At 32.0% G+C, this 21,677-nt stretch overlaps 1 protein-coding gene across 1 annotated transcript in view; it reads left to right on the forward strand.

Moving 5' to 3' along the window:
* Positions 1-7,701: 7,701 nt before the first annotated feature.
* LOC143079325 (uncharacterized) overlaps positions 7,702-21,677 on the forward strand; it is a 186,801-nt gene continuing 172,825 nt past the window's right edge. The window contains exon 1 of the mRNA XM_076254583.1: positions 7,702-7,730. The gene's annotated coding sequence lies outside the window, so the exon portion shown is untranslated. The remainder of the gene's footprint in view (positions 7,731-21,677) is intronic.

Below are 21,677 nucleotides of genomic sequence, written 5' to 3' on the forward strand. Positions count from 1 at the left end.
ACTGATTGGATTTGGATGAAACTTAGCATGATTGTTCCTTAGATTATCCTGCACAAAATGTGTGCTTAGATTTTTGATCCGTCAAAAAACATGGCCGCCGTTACTTAAAATAGAACATAGGGGTCAAATGCAGTTTTTGGCTTATATCTCAAAAACGAAAGCATTTAGAGCAAATCTGACATGGAGTTAAAATGTTCATTAGGTCAAGATCTATCAGCCCTGAAATTTTCAGATGAATCAAACAAACCATTGTTGGGTTGCTGCCACTTAATTGGTAATTTTAAGGAAATTTTGCAGTTTTTGGTCATTATCTTGAATATTATTATAGATAAAGATAAACTGTAAACAGCAAAAATCATCAGCAAAGTAAGATCTACAAATAAGTCAATTTGACCAAAATTGTCAATTGACCTCTTAAGGAGTTATTGCCCTTTAAAGACTTTTTTCACAATTTGTTCATCATGTTGACTTACTTTAAAAAATCTTCTCCTCTGAAACTGCTGTATCAATTTCAGCCAAACTTAGGCTGAATGAGTTTCAGAGTATCTAGTATAAATTTTATATTTCATTTCCTTGTATGTCAAGAAACATAGCTCCTATGGCTAAAATAGAACATAGGAGAAAATGATTTTTTTTTTGGCTTTTGAAGAGAATAGGACGATTTAAAGAACATTTAAATAAATTGAAAAGCCAAAATAATCATTGATGAGAGATTAAACCAAAAAAATTCAGGTGAGCGATTCAGGCTCTTGAGAGCCTCTTGTTTCGCATTTGCAAGTCATTGTTGTGCAAGATCCTTTTAAGTTACACCTTTTGTTTGCAAGGGAAAAGATAGCTTTCTTTTCAGCTGCGTGCACTGATGCCGAGGTTTTGGGTTATTCCAATGTGTCTACCGTGTTTATGAAAATCTTGATTTCAAATTTTGTAATATGACTGCAGTACACCATATTCACAAAACAACTTAGATAAAATATGTTCCGTGTCAGTGACTTCTGGTGCAACAGTTAATTGCGAAATTTTTGGAAGTTAGCTAATTTCAAGTCGACATATTGCTATTCACTCGTAATAACAAATTGGTAATGGACATCGGTATAAAATGTGTTTATTATAGTTTTGACTAGGTAGTAAAATTAACTATGTGAAACTTTTAATCATTATTCTGTTAATCTCTTTATTATAATATAATAATGAAATGACCTATATAATAGGGTATATGAAGAGTTTAGAAGTATTCAAGATAAACTGACACAGATCGAGTGTTAATTACCCCGACCATACACGTATGGTCCAAATACTCATATGGTCCGGAACATTTATATAACAATAATCAGCCTTTTCATTTCTATAAGTGTTAATGACATGACCCTATAGGGTGTTTATTTAGCAATACGATTGCATATATCTATTTAAATTACAATTTATTTAAACACTGTAATAAAATTTATCTTTTTCAAAGTTTGGATTGTTAAAACAATGCATATGCTTGGAAATTAATGAGGTATCCTTAAATGTGCAAATATTGTATTCTGCTCACATGGAACTTGTGGAGAAGAGAATCATATTGAATTTTTATATGACTGCAAAAATTGAAAATTTTTTGGTCGTATATTGGTATCACGTTGGCGTCATCCTCTGCGTCGTCGTCGTCGTCGTCGACCGAATACTTTTAGTTTTCGCACTTTAACTTAAGTAAAAGTGAATAGAAATCTATGAAATTTTAACACAAAGGTTTTTGACCACAAAAGGAAGGTTGGGATTGATTTTGGGAGTTTTGGTCCCAACAGTTTAGGAATTGGGGGCCAAAAAGGGCCCAAATAAACATTTTCTTGGTTTTCGCACTATAACTTTAGTTTAAGTAAATAGAAATCGATGAAATTTTAACACAAGGTTTATGACCACAAAAGGAAGGTTGGGATTGATTTTGGGAGTTTTGGTTTTAACAGTTTAGGAAATAGGGGCCAAAAAAGGCCCCAAATAAGCATTATTCTTGGTTTTCGCACCATAGCTTTAGTATAAGTAAATAGAAATCTATGAAATTTAAACACAAGGTTTATGACCATAAAAGGAAGGTTGGGTTTGATTTTGGGAGTTTTGGTCCCAACAGTATAGGAATAAGGGCCCAAAGGCTACAAAATTAAACTTAGTTTGATTTTAACAAAAAAATTGAATCCTTGGGGTTCTTTGATATGCTGAATCTAAAAATGTACTTAGATTTTTGATTATTGGCCCAGTTTTCAAGTTGGTCCAAATTGGGGTCCAAAATTAAACTTTAATTGATTTCATCAAAAATTGAATAATTGGGGTTCTTTGATATGCCAAATCTAACTGTGTATGCAGATTCTTAATTTTTGGTCCCGTTTTCAAATTGGTCTACATTAAAGTTTAAAGGGTCCAAAATTAAACTAAGTTTGATTTTAACAAAAATTGAATTCTTGGGCTTTTTTGATATGCTGAATCTAAACATGTACTTAGATTTTTTATTATGGGCCCAGTTTTCAAGTTGGTTCAAATCAGGATCCAAAATTATTATTTTAAGTATTGTGCAATAGCAAGAAATTTTCAATTGCACAGTATTCAGCAATAGCAAGAAATCTTCAATTGCACAGTATTGTGCAATAGCAAGAAATTTTCAATTGCACAGTATTGCTGAATAGCAAGAAATCTTCAATTGCACAGTATTGTGCAATAGCAAATATTTTTAATTGCACAGTATTGCACAATAGCAAGAAATATCTAATTGCACAATATTGTGCAATAGCAAGAAATTTTCAATTGGAGTTATCTTTCTTTGTCCAGAATAGTAGTTGAATCAACTTAAATCATTGTTTTATACAATATACAATGTATATTCACTTTTACTACCAACTGATAAATTAAAACAATCTTTACCATTCAGTGATAGCAAGCACTTTATTTTACATTTTAATATTTTATGATGTATTTAAATGAGTAGTTATTGTTGCAAACTCCATTAGAAAGTTGAATTGAGATCAGTTTTGGAATAAGGGAAAGGGGGATGTGAAAAACAAATTGGGGGGGGGGGTCAATTTTTCTCATTTCAGATTTCATAAATAAAAAGAAAATTTCTTCAAACATTTTTTTGAGAGGATTAATATTCAACAGCATAGTGAATTGCTCAAAGACAAAAAAAGTTCATTAGACCACATTCATTCTGTGTCAGAAACCTATGCTGTGTCAAATATTTAATCTCAATCAAAATTTAGAGCTGAATGATGTGTCCATACTTGCCCCAACCGTTCAGGGTTCAACCTCTGCGGTCGTATAAAGGTGCGCCCTGCAGAGCATCTGGTTCAAATTGGTATTCTTCTCCGTGGAAAAAACCTTTATTCTGCAGTAATTTAAGGCAAAGAATATCACTGCCTCTAGTTTTATTATAAAGAAACTTCAACATTTTAGACATAAGGTAAATGATTGCGATTTACACTGTTTCCTAATAAAAAATTTCAACCTTTGCATTTCACCTTTAAGTTCCAGGTTGAATTTACCCTTGGTCATCATGCTCAGTACCCAATGATGACTTCTTCAGAGGATAAACTTTATCTAGCGTGTATTTTTGTTGACCCAAATGAAGTTCTCTTCCACAGGGGTAACTTATTCAACACGCATGTTGACGGATGAAGCGTTTGATTTATAAAGTCTACAGATACAGATGTCCTTATTTTTTGTGTGCATTTCTTCCCATCAATAAAAAAACCATTTAGGAACTGTTATTACAAACAGGAACAATAACTAGCAATAAAGATGGTTGTAGATTCCTTCCTGTACATTAATTATGCAGTATGTTGAGCCATGTCGTGTGTAAAGTTGTTCATGCTATAACAGGTTGTGACATTACTTCATCAGTGTTCTCTGCAGAAGTTTAAAAAAAAAAGCCATTGTCCAAAATATAGTACCAGGTTATTCATCATTGTTCAGAATCAGGGAAATCTTGGAGACTTAGTTGACATCTGTCAAGCAAATACATTGATAATTCTGTTGATGTCAGGTTGGTGTGTAAGGGAAGCTAAATAAAAAGATGCTAGCATAACTTAACTACTTCCATTCGAATAAACTTTTCTGCAACATGTCCTGAGAGCTTCACTTCAGATTAGTATTTGGACTTCTTCAAATATTGCACAGCCACCACATCAGTCTCCTTTAGACTTGGGCTGGGAAGACAGAAATGGATTAACCCCAACCCTTTTGATGGGACTAATATCATTACTGAATCAGCGTACTAAATCCGCAAACTATAACAAAGAAATTGACCCATAGCTATGATTCTTGTAAACAATTTCCCACTGATTTATTATACATTTTATGTAAGGTTCAGATTAGCATTATTGTCTATCATTTCCTTAATCTACACCTTTTATCAGGATAATCTCACTAAGACAATGTTAATGCATTATACTGTTTTTGTTTTACACTTAACCAATAGTTTAATTTATGCAAGTATAATAACGTATTTAAAACATAATAATAGCACTATGATAACCAAAGATATAGTGACATTAACAATGGATAAACGAAAACTGTGGTTCAAATTGATTTTAACATTTACTGTGGATTCATTTTTTTTCGTGGGTACCAATTTTGGTGGATTAAGAAAATCTTGCATTTTCGTAGATATTTAGATTCATGGTTTTGCCAAAGTCCCCTTACATGCCTTTAGAAAATTTGAAATTTGTGAACATTTAAATTCGTGGTTCCCCTGTACCCACGAAATCCATGAAAATTAGTATCCAACAAATATTAACGAATCCACAGTTACATAAATTAATCTTTCTGTAAAATGTCTTCAGGTATCAGAAAAAGTAAAGTTGCCAGTACAGTAGGGTAAATTGCCTTATGTGTACTGTGGCAAAGGGGTAGCCATATGGTCCAACACCATGCAGTTCTCTTCACTGGTCTCATGTTTCAGATTTTCTTCAGGATTTGATTTCTTCTTGCAAAGGTTAAAAGATATGAACAATACTTCTGTTGCACAGAATATGCTTTGATGTCAAGAAAGCAGTTCTGTTTAAGTCAACAGAACCTTGAAGATGGATAAATAGCTTCTCAACAATTGATAAAGAGATATTTCTTCATTTTTTTTATTGTAGGTAAACCATGTTATGTATGTGGGCCAAGATCTTGGGGATGGGTATGTTTTGGATCATATAAAGGATGTAACGCTATGCTATGTATCCTTTTGGTCATTATTTGGAGTAAGTTTGTTGCTAGATAACATATGATTTAAATTTTGTCCTACTTAAGTTACCAATGTTGCTACAGATTACAGCTGATTACGATTACTGATTACGATTATCCCATGGCTGGTAACACTAGCATTAAATATTTGTATATTTAAGAAATAATTCATGGGGCTTGAATATATGGTGATCTTACCACAGGTTGGCCCTAAATGACAAATATTTTACCCTGAGCGATAGCGAGAGGTAAAATATCGACATAAAGGGACAACCCATGTCAAAGAATCAACAACCGGTGTCATAAGGTATTTTGAACCCCCTAAAAATTGATCCCGGGGTCAAAATACCATGAGGTAAATGTTTTATTAATCATCTAGAATGAAAAAAATAGGGGGCTTCAATTTACCATGGGGGTTCAATTTTCCATACAGGGGGGGGGGGTCAATTTACCATAGCGGTATTTTGACCCCGGGGTCATTTTACCATGGGGTTTAAAATACCATATGACACCGGAACAAAGTACAGAAAACAGTAGTAGGCCACCAATGGATCTTTAACATGAGAAAATCTCTCACCCAGAGACATGGTTCAGCTGGCCCTTTAACATTGTTTAACAAAAATGTGAACTAGTTCAGTGAAATGGACGTCATACTAAAATCCAAAATATATAAATGATCTTAAATAAAAAAACAAACCAAGTGAAATAAAACAAAGTTTTCTTTATAAAATAGTCTTTTGAGCTGAATGTTACTTATAAATATGTGTATATCAATCAGTTTATATTTTGTTGTTGTTTATCATTTATATTTGAATCAAGTATCTTGTTTTTCTTTTATGAAAATAGAGTATTTTAGTTTTATGTAATACAAATTCCACAAAGCCTTCGATTTCACGTGACCTTACTAAAACTGCATCTACATTGATTAAGTATTTTAATATTGTTTTCAGGGTATGATGAAGACAATGACACAACAACAAAAGGTAATAATAGTACACATTTGATAGAACAATATTGGATTTTTTTTGTATTATCATATCGTGTCTTATGGTAATCATATATCATGTTATCATAATCAATGAGATTATACAAAATGTCAGATACAAAGAATTTATGTTTAAAATTAAAATGTCAATTGTTCGTGAACAATTGAGAGGTCTTTCCTTTTCCTGATGTTTAAAAAGGCTTAGAATACTTCGAAAAGCTATACAACACTTGTAAAACAGTTAAAAATCACATAATTCACAATTTGGAACATGACGTCAAGGTCATTGGTCAACAATGAAAAAAAGTCAATTTAAAAGACTCAATGGGTCTAGGACCTTTAGTTCAAGAGTTACAGCTAATTTTTTCTCTTCAGTAAGTGTTAACAGGGGTTATGCCCCTTACAGATAGGTCTTCATTCAAAATGTAAAAAAAGTTGCACTTCAATGAACCAAACATTTTTCACCATTCAGGTTTTATGTAAAATGATCTTTATATGACCCCCAAAAATTTGCGTTAGCATATTGCTATTATATTGTCTTCGTCCAAAGTCATTTGGTTTCCGGCTCATAATTTTAGTTAGAGTAAAATTGAGAATGGAAATAGGGAATGTGTTAAAGAGAAAACAACACAACCATAGAACAGACAACAGCAGTGTATGGATCTCTGTGAAATTTAATCAAAAGGTTCAATACCACAAAAGGAAGGTTTGAATTGTGTTTTGGAGGCTATGGTCCGAACTGATTATGAATTAGAGGCCAAAAAGGAGCCAAAAACAAGCATTTTTCTAGTTTAAAAACAATAACTTGTATATAAGTATTTTTAATTGCTCAGAAATTGTAGTACAAGGTTCAATATCATGAGAATTAAGAAGATTGGTATTCATTTTTGATTGATAAATTATGCAAATTTGTTCTACCTTTTTGAAACATTTATCATTAAAGTCAGGTATATATTGATTGCGAGTACCTTACATGATAGTAGTTAATATGACTCTTACTTCACAAGGTTCTGTGAAATATGCAACTGATAATACATACTATCCGCATAACACAAAAAAAATTTCACTCCTCTGGAAAAAATCTACCTGTGAAATAACATGTCTGGAAAAAAATTACTGAAATTATCCTCAGGATAAAATATCACAGGTGAAGAAATAAACCTGTGATATTTAATATTGTTAAACAAAAATGTAAACTAGTTCAGTGAAAATGGACGTCATACTAAAATCCAAAATATATAAATGATCTTAAATTAAAAAACAAACCAAGTGAAATAAAACAAAGTTTTCTTTATAAAATAGTCTTTTGAGCTGAATGTTACTCATAAATATGTGTATATCAATCAGTTTATATTTTGTTGTTGTTTATCATTTATATTTGAATTAAGTATCTTGTTTTTCTTTTATGAAAATAGAGTATTTTAGTTTTATGTAATACACATTCCACAAAGCCTTCGATTTCACGTGACCTTACTAAAACTGCATCTACATTGATTAAGTATTTTAATATTGTTTTCAGGGGATGATGAAGACAATGACACAACAACAAAAGGTAATAATAGTACACATTTGATAGAACAATATTGGATTTTTTTTTGTATTATCATATCGTGTCTTATGGTAATCATATATCATGTTATCATAATCAATAAGATTATACAAAATGTCAGATACAAAGAATTTATGTTTAAAATTAAAATGTCAATTGTTCGTAAACAATTGAGAGGTCTTTCCTTTTCCTGATGTTTAAAAAGGCTTAGAATACTTCGAAAAGCTATACAACACTTGTAAAACAGTTAAAAATCACATAATTCACAATTTGGAACATGACGTCAAGGTCATTGGTCAACAATGAAAAAAAGGCAATATAAAAGACTCAATGGGTCTAGGACCTTTAGTTCAAGAGTTACAGCTAATTTTTTCTCTTCAGTAAGTGTGAACAGGGGTTATGCCCCTTACAGATAGGTCTTCATTCAAAATGTAAAAAAAGTTGCACTTCAATGAACCAAACATTTTTCACCATTCAGGTTTTATGTAAAATGATCTTTATATGACCCCCAAAAATTTGCGTTAGCATATTGCTATTATATTGTCTTCGTCCAAAGTCATTTGGTTTCCGGCTCATAATTTTAGTTAGAGTAAAATTGAGAATGGAAATAGGGAATGTGTTAAAGAGAAAACAACACAACCATAGAACAGACAACAGCAGTGTATGGATCTCTGTGAAATTTAATCAAAAGGTTCAATACCACAAAAGGAAGGTTTGAATTGTGTTTTGGAGGCTATGGTCCGAACTGATTATGAATTAGAGGCCAAAAAGGAGCCAAAAACAAGCATTTTTCTAGTTTAGAAACAATAACTTGTATATAAGTATTTTTAATTGCTCAGAAATTGTAGTACAAGGTTCAATATCATGAGAATTAAGAAGATTGGTATTCATTTTTGATTGATAAATTATGCAAATTTGTTCTACCTTTTTGAAACATTTATCATTATAGTCAGGTATATATTGATTGCGAGTACCTTACATGATAGTAGTTAATGGGACTCTACTTCACAAGGTTCTGTGAAATATGCAACTGATAATACATACTATCCGCATAACACAAATAAATTTTCACTCCTCTGGAAAAAATCTACCTGTGAAATAACATGTCTGGAAAAAAATTACTGAAATTATCCTCAGGATAAAATATCACAGATGAAGAAATAAACCGTTACATGTGCACTCTTGTTTTATTATTAAATGTTCTGTATACATATTAAACTTAAGTATCAAGTAAAAAGATTATTCAATACAACTATTTCATTTAAACATCATAATTAAGTGTTTCAATTTTCTGTGTTTTCTGTTAAAGAGATTACAGATATGAAGTTTGATATTTATCTTAATTGATGTTTTCTTCACTTTTATGAAGATTGCATATAAATATACATTTTTTTTTATTAATTCCAATCAAAAATATTTACTGATCGAGTATATCTTTCCTGATAAATAATAAAACTCAATAACTCAAAAACACTTTCACCAATTTCCATGAAACTTAAGTGAATTGTTTATATCTATTGACGTAAGCTCCCTTTCGTTTTTTTTTTAATTTCAGATTTTAAGTTTTGGATTTATGGGGCTTTATTCATAAAAAAGGGGGGATTTTCAACACTTAGGACAATAACTCAAAGAGGCTTTCACCAATGTCCATGAAACTTTAGTGAATTGTTTATATCTATTGATGAAAGCTCCCTTTCAATTTTTATAAATTTCAGATTTTAAGTTTTGGATTTATGGGGCTTTATTCATAAAAAAGGGGGATTTTCAACACTTCGGACAATAACTCAAAAAGGCTTTCACCAATGTCCATGAAACTTTGGTGAATTGTGTATATCTATTGATGTAAGCTCCCTTTCAATTTTTATAAATTTCAGATTTTAAGTTTTGGATTTATGGGGCTTTATTCATAAAAAAAGGGGGATTTTCAACACTTCGGACAATAACTCAAAAAGGCTTTCACCAATGTCCATGAAACTTTGGTGAATTGTTTATATCTATTGATGTAAGCTCCCTTTTAATTTTTATAAATTTCAGATTTTAAGTTCTGGATTTATGGGGCTTTATTCATAAAAAAAGGGGGGTTTTCAACACTTCGGACAATAACTCAAAAAGGCTTTCACCAATGTCCATGAAACTTTGGTGAATTGTTTATATCTATTGATGTAAGCTCCCTTTCAATTTTTATAAGTTTCAGATTTTACATTTCCTCGTTATGAATTTTTATGCTTAAAAAAGATGGATTTTCTAATTTTGGGACAATAACTAACACTTTCACAAAATTTTATGCAACTTTGATAAATTGTTTATATCTATTGACATAAAGCTCCCTTTCCATTTTTATAAATTTTAGATTTTACGTTTTCTTAAGTAATGAATTTTTATACTTAAAAAAGGGGGATTTTATGAAACTTTGGTGAATATATTAATGTAACATCCCTTTTGATTTGTATATATATTTCTAGTTGATCATATATAAATTCATTTAAAGCATAAAAGACAAGTTAAAAGAGCAACGGGCGATCATGCGCTAAAGCGCAGCCCTCTGATTCTTATATTTAATCATGACAAGGTATTCATTGATGTTTTGACAACAATGAAATACTTTTACAGTAATTTGTTTCTAATTAAAAATCAATATTCAAATGAATATGTCTTAATGAATCCAGAAACCTTAAATTCTAGTTTAGATTAATCTCCAGCAATCTGTGAATGATATATAGTATGCAAATTAGTAATTGTAATTGTAATGCAATGTAATGCATGAAACTACTTTTTAGCTCATTGGGCCCGAAGGGCCATGTGAACTTTTCTCATCACTTGGCGTCAGCTGTCTTCTGTCGTCCATCATCGTCCCCATTTGTCGTTTTTACAAAAAATCTTCTCTGAAACTACTGGGCCAAATTTAATCGAACATGGCCACAATCATCATTGTGGTTTCTAGTTTTAAAAATGTGTCCTGTGACCTGTCCAACCAACCAAGATGGCCGCCATGGCTAAAAATAGAACATTGGGGTAAATTATAGATTTTGGTTTATATCTCTGAAACCAAAGCATTTAGAACAAATCTCACAGGGGTAAATTTGTTTATCAGGTCGAGACCTATCTGCGCTTAAATTTTCAGATGAATCGCACAACCTGTTGTTGGGATGCGGCCCCTGAATTGGTAATTTTAAGGAAATTTTGTTGTTTTTATATAACTGCAAAAATTTAAAATATTTTGGTTGTACTATTGGTATCACGTCGTCCAAAAAGAGATGATTGCTGGATAATAACTTTAGTATAAGCAAATAGAAATCAATAAAATTTTAACACAAGGTTTATAACCACTAAAGGAAGGTTGGGATTGATTTTGGGGGTTTTGGTCCCAACAGTTTAGGATAAGGGGCCAAAAAGGGGCACAAGTAAGCATTTTTCTTGGTTTTCGTACAATAATTTTAATATAAGTATATAAAAATCTATGAAATTTAAACACAAGGTTTATGACCACAAAAGGAAGGTTGGGATTGATTTTGGAAGTTTTGGTCCCAATTGTTTAGGAAAAGGGGCCAAAAGAGTCAAAATTAAACTTTGTTTGATTTCATCAAAAATTGAATTCTTAGGGTCCCTTGATATGCCGAATCTTAAACCATGTATTTAGATTTTTAATTTTTGGTCCCGTTTTCAAATTGGTCTACATTATAAGGTCCAAAGGGTTCAAAATAAAATGTTTGATTTTAACAAAAGGTTTAGTCACGTTTCTCCAACATTTGATAATTAGACTAAAACAACATAAGGGATTAGGGGGTCCTCATAAGGACTGGCATCGTGATAATTAACTGTAATTGACCTATATCAGGTCTTAACTAAAATATTGTAAAAAAGGGATATTGTTAAAAAATATTTATATCAAAACATTTTCATCCGCCGTATTTGAGTTACAAAATTAAAAAGGTTATTCAACAAAAAAATCCTTAAATAAACAAGGGAAATTCTAATCAAACTGAAAATTTCATAAAAATAATTATGAAGAAATAATCTCGAAATTATTTTTTTTTAAAGATTTTTTTGGATTAAAAGTAACATGAAAAATCGAAATGTTCACTGACTCTACCTCATTTTAGTAATTTATTCTATTACTTGATATATTTTGGTATTTGTGTTACATGTAGATGTTAAAATCTAAACCGATGCAAAACAGCCAAGTTTTATTTATGCAAAAAGTCATCAAAAGCGATTGTCTTCTAGTGCGAAGAACCATATATCTACCTAGTCGTTCTGTCTGTATATCACTAGAGCCGAAGCCAGTTTTCGTGGTATGCTGTCTTAGCAGATGAAAAGTAAAAACACAAAAGTACTGAACTCCGAGCATAAATAGTCAGTCGTATATCTGTCCACTTTTTCCACGAAAACGGATCTGACACATATTGGGTACATCACGTCGCGTCGTGATCTATATAGTGTTTAACTGTGGGAACTGGCTTGGTGAATATTGATCACTACTAGTATTTTCGATTTGTTACTTAAGTTTAGGACAATTAATGCAAGTTGACTAAGAATTTTGAATAAACTGTATCGGTGATAATAAGCTGCGTTTTGTACTTTTATATAAGATTAATGACTCAAGATATATAAATTCTTAATAGGTCTTAAAATATAAAATGTTAATTTTTATTCAAGATCGCAACATTGTAATCTATAATATATTGTTATGAAAAATAGAGAACAAAATTATGAAAAAAAAAAGCAAAAAATTGCTTCCGGCCGTACGGTTATGGATACTACATGTGTAGTGATTTAGATTATTTGTTGCTTGTTTATGTATGTTTTTGTACAGTTCTTTTATTGTTCTGTTGCACCAATGTCTCAAAATAAGGGGGAGTGTTGGAGTCTGTAATTCGGTGATTGTCATTGCTGTGTAATATATTCGTTTTTCGTTCATTATATTGTACATAAATTAGGCAGTTAGTTTTCTCGTTTGAATTGTTAAACATTTGTTTTCTCGGGTCCTTTTAAAGCTGACTATGCGGTATGACTTTGCTCATTGTTGAAGGCCGTACGGTGACATATATTTGTTAATGTCTGTGTCATTTGGTCTCTTGAGAATAGTTGTCTCATTGGCAATCATACCACATCTTCTTTTTTATGTATAATTGTTAACTTCTGTTTCATTTGGTCTCTTATAGAGAGTTGTCTCATTGTCTATCATACCATGCACATCTTTTTTTATATAAAATAAAAAATTACATCGCTGTGTTAGACTATATGGACTTTTACAATTTTGGGAGACTATTAAAAAATTATATATATCTTTAAAAAATATATACCTTTTTAACAATATTTTGATCAAGAACAGGTGAATTACAGGTAGATATCACGATCCAGTCCTTAAGAGGACCCCATAATCCTTAATGTTGTTTTAGTCTAATTACCAAATGTTGGAGAAACGTGACCACACCTAACAAAAATTGAATTCTTGGGGTTCTTTGGTATGCTGAATCTAAACATGTACTTAGATTTTTGATTATGGGCGCAGTTTTCAAGTTGGTCCAAACCGCAGTCCAAAATTAAACATTGTGGGATTTCAACAAAAATTGAATATATGGGGTTCTTTGATATGCTGAATCTAACCATGTACTTACATTTGGGATATTGGACCATAATAGGTAAATGTCCAATTTAATTTTTATATTACCACAAAAACAAAAGAAAATTTGGTCGTATATTGGTTCAAGGCGGCAATGTCAGCGTCGTCCAAAGACAGATGGTTTCTTGATAATAATTTTAGAACTTTTAGTAAATACAAATCCATAAAATGTTAATAACCACAAAAGGAAGGTTGGGATTGATTTTGGGGTTTGGGGGGAATAGGTTGAGGAATTAGAGGCCCAAACGGTCCAAAAACAAGCATTTATCTAGTTTCAGGACAATAAGTTGGTGTATAAGTATTTCAGTTGCTCTGAAATTGTTCCACAATGTTAAATACCATAAGTAGAAAGTTAGGATTTATTTTAAGGGTTATGGGGCAAGCAGTCTAGGAATTTAGGGCAAATGGGGGGTAAAGGGGGGGGGGTGTTATGCTCTAATCATTTAGCAAATAGGGGCAAAAAAGGAAAAAAAACAAGGTTTTTCCTGGTTAAAGAACAATTTCGACAATTTAAAAGCAGTCTTTGCAGTGTAAGGGAGGTAATCCAATTCTATTTAAAGAATACTGCTGTACCAAGTCGGGAATATGACATAGGCGAGTGACTATAACCATAAAATAAAATTTTTAATGCACCTACCTAACACACGGCTAAATTATATAAATCATTTGAAAGCTACCCATCTGTACTATCTGTTTTGCCCGGTCGTAAAAAAATCGTACGGTGCAATTTCCGTCAAATCAAGATCAAAGGCCAAGGACGAATAAGTGCATATTTTCTAAGATTTCAGCCTCATTGCATAATATGACTTTTATATACTAAATTCAGATATGCAAACAATTTAAACTTTTAGCAGAGAGATTAACAGTCATTTTTCAAATGCATTTTTTATACGACCGCAAAATTTGAAAAATTTTTCGTTGTATATTGCTATCACGTTGGCGTCGTCGTCTGCGTCGTCGTCGTCGTCGTCGTCGTCGTCCGAATACTTTTAGTTTTCGCACTCTAACTTTAGTAAAACTGAATAGAAATCTATGAAATTTTAACACAAGGTTTATGACCACAAAAGGAAGGTTGGGATTGATTTTGGGAGTTTTGGTCCCAACATTTTAGGAATTAGGGGCCAAAAAGGGCCCAAATAAGCATTTTCTTGGTTTTCGCACTATAACTTTAGTTTAAGTTAATAGAAATCTATGAAATTTTGACACAAAGTTTATGACCACAAAATAAAGGTTGGGATTGATTTTGGGAGTTTTGGTTCCAACAGTTTAGGAATTAGGGGCCAAAAAAGGGCCTAAATAAGCATTATTCTTGGTTTTCAAACAAAAACTTTAGTTTAAGTAAATAGAAATCAATGAAATTTAAACACAATGTTTATGACCACAAAAGGAAGGTTGGTATTGATTTTGGGAGTTGAGGTCCCAACAGTTAAGGAATTAGGGGCCAAAAAGGGACCCAAATAAGCATTTTTCTTGGTTTTCGCACCATAACTTTAGTATAAGTAAATAGAAATGTATGAAATTTAAACACAAGGTTTATGACCATAAAAGGAAGGTTGGTATTAATTTTGGGAGTTTTGGTCCCAACAGTTTAGGAATAAAGGGCCCAAAGGGTCCAAAATTAAACTTTGTTTGATTTCATCAAAAATTGAATAATTGGGGTTCTTTGATATGCCGAATCTAACTGTGTATGTAGATTCTAAATTTTTGGTCCCGTTTTCAAATTGGTCTACATTAAGGTCCAAAGGGTCCAAAATTAAACTTAGTTTGATTTTAACAAAAATTGAATCCTTGGGGTTCTTTGATATGCTGAATCTAAAAATGTTCTTAGATTTTTGATTATTGGCCCAGTTTTCAAGTTGGTCCAAATCGGGGTCCAAAATTAAACTTTGTTTGATTTCATCAAAAATTGAATAATTGGGGTTCTTTGATATGCCAAATCTAACTGTGTATGTAGATTCTTAATTGTTGGTCCCGTTTTAAAATTGGTCTACATTAAAGTCCAAAGGGTCCAAAATTAAACTAAGTTTGATTTTAACAAAAATTGAATTCTTGGGCCTCTTTGATATGCTGAATCTAAACATGTACTTAGATTTTTGATTATGGGCCCAGTTTTCAAGTTGGTCCAAATCAGGATCCAAAATTATTATATTAAGTATTGTGCAATAGCAAGAAATTTTCAATTGCACAGTATTCAGCAATAGCAAGAAATCTTCAATTGCACAGTATTGCGCAATAGCAAGAAATCTTCAATTGCACAGTATTGTGCAATAGCAAATATTTTCAATTGCACAGTATTGCCCAATAGCAAGAAATATCTAATTGCACAATATTGTGCAATAGCAAGAAATTCCAATTGGATTTCAATTGGAGTTATCTTTCTTTGTCCAGAATAGTAGTTGAATCAACTTAAATCATTGTTTTATACAATATACAATGTATATTCACTTTTACTACCAACTGATAGATTAAAACAATCTTTACCATTCAGTAATAACAAGCACTTTTTTTACATTTTAATATTTTATGATGTATTTAAATGAGTAGTTATTGTTGCAAACTTCATTAGAAATTTGAATTGAGATCAGTTTTGAAATAAGGGAAAGGGGGATGTGAAAAAAAATTGGGGGGTCAATTTTTTTCATTTCAGATTTCATAAATAAAAAGAAAATTTCTTCAAACATTTTTTTGAGAGGATTAATATTGAACAGCATAGTGAATTGCTCAAAGGCAAAATTTTTTGTTTTAGTTCATTAGACCACATTCATTCTGTGTCAGAAACCTATGCTGTGTCAACTATTTAATCACAATCCAAATTTAGAGCTGAATCCAGCTTGAATGTTGTGTCCATACTTGCCCCAACCGTTCAGGGTTTAACCTCTGCAGTCGTATAATGCTGCGCCCTGCGAAGCAACTGGTTAATATTTAAAGCATGTTTTTGACAGAGAGCACTTGTTTCCTGAAATTCTAGTAAAAGTTAACAAAATGTGTGAAAACCCAACTTTTTCTTTCTGGTGCAAATGCTAATCAATTTAAACTAAGTAAAACCCTGTAATGACTATCAAAGAAGTTTTTGACATCATAAAATTACCTAAAATTATGCTTACTTCTAATCAAACAGCAAATCATAACAACGCATACAGTTGCCCAAAACACCGTCATCTGCGAAAAAACAGCTTTTAAGCATTTCTTCCTATTTAAACATTGTATGTGGTCAATATAAGATTTAATAAACAAATTCTTAAGAATCTGAAAAATTTAGAGTAAAAAAATATGTGCGCGAATCATCTTATTGCTTGAAATAAAGGGGGTGAAACTAAACGATTGCAATCTGCATTGTAACTACCAGACTGAAATAAACATATTTCGACTTTTCTAATTGTTTGATTTGAAGCTTCATTATAAATATTGATGTAGTGAAAAGACCTTTTATTTATTTAATGTGAATTGAAGCTTTAGACCAAAATAAATAGAAAATAAATTGATGAAAATTGAAATTTCAAAGAATTTCAAAAACTAGTAAACACATTATAAAACTTGACTACTTGATTGCTTTAATTGCGTTGTTCATTGTTTACATGCATTAATTCATCAAATAAGAATTATTTTGAAGAAAAAATATCCATTAATATGCAACGATTCTAGTTACAACTAGACTTCCTGAATAGCTTGAATGACTAGTTCATTTTTGTCGAGCCTTCGACTTTAGTCGAAAAAGCGAGACATAGCGATCCTACATTCCGTCGACGTCGGCGTCGTCGTCGTCGGCGGCGTCCACAAAAATTCACTCTGTGGTTAAAGTTTTTGAAATTTTAATAACTTTCTTAAACTATCCTTGAATTGTACGAAACTTGGACAGAAGCTTGTTTATGTTCATAAGATAGTATCCAGAAGTAAATTTTGTAAAAATAAAATTCCATTTTTTCCGTATTTTACTTATAAATGGACTTAGTTTTTTCTGCCAGGAAACATTACATTCACTCTGTGGTTAAAGTTTTTAAAATTTTAATAACTTTCTTAAACTATCCTGGAAATGTACAAAACTTGGCCAGAAGCTTGTTTATGATCAGGAGATAGTATCCAGAAGTAAATTTTGTAAAAATAAAATTCCATTTTTTCCGTATTTTACTTATAAATGGACTTAGTTTTTTCTGCCAGGAAACATTACATTCACTCTGTGGTTAAAGTTTTTAAAATTTTAATAACTTTCTTAAACTATCCTGGAATTGTAAGAAACTTGGCCAGAAGCTTGTTTATGATCAGGAGATAGTATCCAGAAGTAAATTTTGTAAAAATAAAATTCCATTTTTCCCGTATTTTACTTATAAATGGACTTAGTTTTTCTTCCAGTTAACATTACATACAGTCTGCAGTTAAAGTATTTAAAACATTTTTAAGATTCTTAAACTAGCCTGGATTTTTACCAAACTTGGACAGAAGCTTCTCACAATCAAAAGATAGTATCGAGAGGAATAATTTTATTGATTTTTTTCATCATTTTTGATGAGTGTTTGATTAACAGCAAAAGTAGGCGAGACACTGGGTTCCACGGAACCCTTACAAATTTTTCATACGAGGATGACTTCATGCAAGAGTTTCTGATGACGACTGAAAAGAAGCTATCATTATCTTGAAACTTCACTTTCCATTATATAGATGATGTCATCTCACTGAATAGTGCAAAATTTGTGACAATGTTGGACTCGTATTTTCCATTGAAATTGAAAATAAAAGACTCAACAGATATAGTTTACTCTATCACGTATCTTGAAATCGATGATGAGGGTTGGTTGAGAACAAGTTTTACGACAAAAGAGATGAGCATAAAACAACCCATAAAAACACCCTTACTACCAAATTATAAACTTTTCATTTCTATGTAACAACATTATAGCAACTCCTGCATATCTATACTACTAAAGGAGGAGACCGATTTCATTGAGCCTCAACTCCTCTGAAATAAAGGCAACTATAGTATACCGCTATTCAATAGTCATCAATCGATTTATTAGTAACTGAAATAAATCCGGGTCACAAAGCAAAAACTAGGAAAAGGCATCAACTATAAGAGGAACACAACGATATAACAGAAACACAGAACTGCTACAAAAACAAACGCCAACATACAAAGAAACAGATTATTCGATACCAACTGCCATATGCCTGACTTGGTACAGGACATTTGAAGAAAAATGGTGGTTTAAACATGTTTTAAACCAGAGTTCAAATGCAAAGTTGAAATCATCCCTTTGAAAATTTCATGGACGCCACTACGAGTTGGTTGACAATTATGAGGTATCTGTTTCGCCAGATGACGACTGATAAGTTCCATCGACGTAACCAAATTGCTGTCATTTCTGCCGTGAATGTCACCAACCGAATAAGGCTTGGCACCGAGTTTGGCAATACATGAGCCACAAGACGGGTAAAAGAGAGTCGTGGTGTAGTGGTTAGTGCATCGGACTACTAACACAAAGGTTCCTGGTTCGATTCCCGTTCCGTGATGAAAATTTCAGGGACTGAATTTTCGGCTCTTCCTTGACACCATTTGTGAGTATGGTATTGAGGAAACGATGAAAGTCCGTCGGAAGGGGACGATAAATGGCTGACCCGTGTTAAAAGAGAGCCATATCTCTTGCACGTTAAACACATCTTTGTAGATTTCGAAAAAGAGCAGGCTAATGCCGCTACAAGGCAGCACTCGCACCCGCAAAGTGGAAAGCGATTAATTTAAGTTGCAAAACTTGTTTCCCAATCCACTATAAATAAATATGTTTAAACTAAGACGGGTGTCACATGTGGAACATGATCTGCCTACTTTTTGGGAGCCCCTGAGTTCACTCAAATTATTTTTTTGGGGTTTGTGTAACTCAATCTGTAGTTTTATATGTTGTGTTTTGTATACTGTTGCTTGTCTTGTTCGTTTTTTGCCCGGCTTTGTCAGTTCGTTTTTAATTATGAGTTTTATGTCCCTTTGATATATTTCGTCACTATTCAAGTAGTAAAAGGTTTAAAAATTATAGATCAGTGTAGCTAAATGTATCATGATAACGATTTTGTTCTATATATATATCACCGTGAGCAAATTAAGTTATTTTCACGGATATTTGTCTTATTGCGTTAATCTTCTTCACTTTACTTTGAGGTGATTTTTTGGCCGATTTTCATTACTGCAAGTTAAAGTCTTTAAAGTAAAATAATACCAAAGGGACAATCAACATCTCAAACCATGAATCAAATAAAGTTTATTAAAACCATGAACAAAAGAAAATTAAAGTCCAAGAGACGAACAACAGTCCAAAAAACACAGCATACCATGAAAACGAACACTCCTAAAACAGCGAATGATCTTATGAGGTCAGGAAGGGTATTTAACTTTTTCATTTTGTTATTTGACAACTGCTTATAGTGTTTTACATACACAATGACATGCATTTGTATTTTTAAAGCTTATGTAGAAAATGCTCAAAGCATCTTTTATTCAAATAATTAAAGCGATTAAACTTCTAAACACATTTAATATGACTTACTATAACACGATTTTAAACTAAACAAGAAGCAGCCGCATTTTATTTAGTTCGTTTACATCCCGCTTTAGACAACCAAGTGTTTCTAAACAAGGTTACTTATTTCAATGTTGCCTACGATTTAGTCGCAAAGTAATGTTTGCATTTAAACATGATTACAAAAGGTAAAAAAGTTTGACTTCGTAAAAAACATATTTTAACCTCAATTACCTCACATATATTCTTTTCTTACTTTAAATACCCCTTCTTTTATTATGGAAAATCATTCTCCTCTCTGATATTCACAATTAGCGATGTGCTATTTTAACATAGATTAGCAAAATGATCGCTATTTGCAGATGGCAGATTTTTGGGCAACTGCAAACACTTCAATAGAAGGCTGTTCCATGAACATTAATTAATAATTGCATCTTAAAATTACAAAACAAATATTCCTTGACCGAAAACAAATACATTTTTCTATTTTTTTAGCATACAAATATCGATTCCCCAAGATATATTTTGCTTTTTGGATAATTTTTCATTTTTTTTAGGATTTGTGATAAATTTCAATTTTCGGGAAATTTTGCGCATCGAATCTCTTATTTTTTGTTTGATTTGGAAATTATGTATCATGTTCCATAAAGTTCATATGATCTTTTGGAAAATTTTATGGTACAAGAATTAGAAAATGGCGTTTTATTTAGTAATCGCAAAAATTAGAATGTTTTTTCATGACCTTTGACCTTGATTTAACAAAAATTGCACCGTCCGATTTTTTTACGACCGGGCAAAACAGAAAGTACAGATTAACAGCTTTCGAATGATATATAATACAGCCGTGTGTTAGGTGGGTGCATTAAAGTCGTTAACTAAGCGTCTTTTTGAAATAAGTCACTCGCCTAACAGTTAGTTTTTGATGCGTTTTGTTATTTGATATTGCCATGTGATTATGGACTTTCCGAATTGATTTTCCTCTAAGTTCAGTATTTGTGTGATTTTACTTTTTATACGACCGCAAAAATTTAAATTTTTCGTCGTATATTGCTATCACGTTGGTGTCGTCGTCGTCCCACGTCGTCTTGCGTCGTCGTCGTCGTCCGAATACTTTTAGTTTTCGCACTCTAACTTTAGTAAAAGTGAATAGAAATTTATGAAATTTCAACACAAGGTTTAAAACCACAAAAGGAAGGTTGGGATTGATTTTGGGAGTTTTGGTCCCAAAATTTTAGGAATTCGGGGCCAAAAAGGGCCCAAATAAGCATTTTCTTGGTTTTCGCACTATAACTTTAGTTTAAGTAGATAGAAATCTATGAAATTCTGACACAAGGTTTATGACCACAAACGGAAGGTTGGGATTGATTTTGGGAGATTTAGTGCAAACAGTTTAGAAATTAGGGGACAAAAAAGGGCCCAAATAAGCATTATTCTTGGTTTTCCCACAATAACTTTAGTATAAGTAAATAGAAATCAATGAAATTTAAACACAAGGTTTATGACCACAAAAGGAAGGTTGGGATTGATTTTGGGAGTTGAGGTCTGAACAGTTTGGGAATTAGGGGCCAAAAAGGGGCCCAAGTAAGCATTATTCTTGGTTTTCGCACCATAACTTTAGTATAAGTAAATAGAAATCTTTGAAATTTAAACACAAGGTTTATGACCATAAAAGGAAGATTGGGTTTGATTTTGGGAGTTTTGGTCCCAACAGGTTTTTAGGAATAAGGGGCCCAAAGGGTCCAAAATTGAACTTTGTTTGATTTCATCAAAAATTGAATAATTGGGGTTCTTTGATATGCCGGATCTAACTGTGTATGTAGATTCTTA

The sequence above is a fragment of the Mytilus galloprovincialis genome, chromosome 6 (assembly GCF_965363235.1).
Source record: "Mytilus galloprovincialis chromosome 6, xbMytGall1.hap1.1, whole genome shotgun sequence".
In the NCBI taxonomy this organism is placed as follows: Eukaryota; Metazoa; Mollusca; class Bivalvia; order Mytilida; family Mytilidae; genus Mytilus; species Mytilus galloprovincialis.